Source organism: Austrofundulus limnaeus, unplaced genomic scaffold (genome assembly GCF_001266775.1).
Source record: "Austrofundulus limnaeus strain Quisiro unplaced genomic scaffold, Austrofundulus_limnaeus-1.0 Scaffold857, whole genome shotgun sequence".
NCBI classification, from domain to species: domain Eukaryota; kingdom Metazoa; phylum Chordata; class Actinopteri; order Cyprinodontiformes; family Rivulidae; genus Austrofundulus; species Austrofundulus limnaeus.
The window spans coordinates 92,591-94,995 of record NW_013953259.1 but is presented as its reverse complement, the minus strand read 5'-3'; positions in this window follow the sequence as shown (position 1 = coordinate 94,995).

Sequence of the window (2,405 nt, the reverse complement as noted above, 5' to 3'; positions counted from 1 at the left end):
GGTTAGAAATTAAGTGTTAACGAGCAGTTGGACAGGTGTACCTAATAAAGTGGCCGGTGAGTGTAATTCCTCACTTCCCCATCTGTGTCGCAGTTTCACGTCTCCAAAATGAGCGTACGCATGGGTCAGAGCTGGCGTGAGGCACCGCACATTTTCACGTCAAGTTTGGATTTTATAAATCACAACCTTGGTGTAAAAAGTGGCGTACGCAGGTTTCTGAGCTCAAATTGTGCGTACGAAAGTTTTACAAATCCGACCCCAGGTCTTCACTCTGGCAGAGTTCCTAGGAGGGTCATGGGAGTTGGAATGCCCAGCCTACATGTATTTTGTACATTTGGAGATGGTTTTGCGACCGTGTTCTCTAAAGCAGCGGTTCCCAACCTTTTTAAACGTGTGTACCCCCTGAACCCTTTTGTCACACCACTAGTACCCCCTCAGTCAAACGTAATGATGATTCTCCAAAACTATAATGTATAACAATTGATTATTAAATGAAAATTATTTATTTAATCCCCGTAACATTTAATTCTCAGGCATTTTATTCTTTTAAACTCAAATTAAACATAAAGATAAATACGTTGCCTTGAAAATGAATAAGTAATTAAATGAATAGACCAAGTAACGGCAGGTACAGGAAGCAGCAGCATTCAAAATAGCTCAGAAACTCACCCAAATTAGCAAATTCTGTGAGATTCTGCATTTTATACTGGATTCTATTTTATTTAGTCAATTCCACGATTCTGTCTGCATTTTTCACATTGAGAAAATCATACGGCCCTACATATCTTAGTCCTATTTTTATAATTTTTTTTACACACCTGGGAAATTTTTCCACGTACCCCCTGTAATATGCTCGCGTACCACTGGGGGGTACACGTACCCCTGGTTGGGAATCACTGCTCTAAAGCACTCTGTGGACGGAGCTGTGGGAGTATGGGGTGACGGTGTACTTTTAATGACAAGCGAAAACTGTCTCCAGTTCCAGCAAAGGTCTAACAGGCCAGCTCTTTGTCTGGAAAAAAAGTGTTTTAACTCAGTAGATGTTGCAGATATTGGGATCAAATTTCTTGTGATATTAACTTAGAGCAGTCCATAACAGATCAGGACGAGCCACAGTCTGAAGTAGGTGGGTCACAGTCAAGATGTTCATTTTCACTCACAAGTTTCATAGTTAATGAAACACATGGATCAGAGCTCCTGAGAAACCTCCCAGTTGCTGTTCTTATCAAGTCAGAAGTTGTTGAAAATATTTGATACAGAGGGAATTTTTTAAATATAAATTCTAATTTTATTGGACTTTTATGAGAGGGACCGTTTCAAGCCTCAAGATCAAAAGCGTGGTCCTTTCAAAGGTGCCCCTGTAGGGATTCTATCTCTCCCTGGAACATTTTCCCTTGCAGCTGTGTAGTAGTCACTTCAAGTGGAATAAACAAGAAAATGGTCTTTGACCTCAGGCCTCGGACGGGCCCTTTAAAGTGACAGAACTCTGACCCAGTTAAACTGAATTTAGGCCAGAACAGGTCACCTCAACCATGAAGAGGCATTCTCTTTTTCTTAATCAGTTAATAAAAAGAAATATCTCCATTATTTTTGATGTATTTTTCGTTTAACTAAGAGTTCTTATGCATCTGATAATCATGGATAATGCTTGTCAAAGTTACATAATAAGGAAGTAGGACAACCTCTCTTCTCTCATTGTGCTTTAAAATTTATAAAGGTGTATACAGTAACACACAAAGAATGTTATTACACTGTTTTATTGTGCTTTGATGTAAATCACAGTTTTTATTTAACTGTAAACAGCAGTAATGTGATTATGGATTTTTCTTGAAGAAATTTCTCATTTAACTAAACTAACTAACATGTTTTAAGTTTATTATGAAACAGAAATGTTTTTATTTGTCTGAGTAATCATCATAAAATGTTTTTGAGTTGAAACCAGGTTTTCTGATCAATATAATAGTGATCCATTCTTTCAGTATTAAAGAGAAACAGGTCAACATGATATGTGCAGATTTTCACAATCCTTGTTAGCTCAAGATGGCGACTGGCAGTGTGAACAACAATTTCTGATATCTTTTTAATAACGGTATCAAAAAGAGGACTGGGCTTAGGAACCTTTCCCGAGTGACTAATATTCATCCCGGACCTCTAGTAGAGAGACACACTTCCTACTTATTGTGTGTGTTATTCACTTTGCACAGCAGAGATATTGCCTTAAAATAAGAGAACCCTTGACAAATATTTCCTTATAACTTTCTATATAAGAGTACACCTCTTATATAGAACATTTCATTACACACACTTCTTATATATAAGAAAACCTTATACAGCGGGTAAAATAAGTATTGAACACTTCACCATTTTTCTCAGTAAATATATTACTAGAGGTGCTAATGACATGA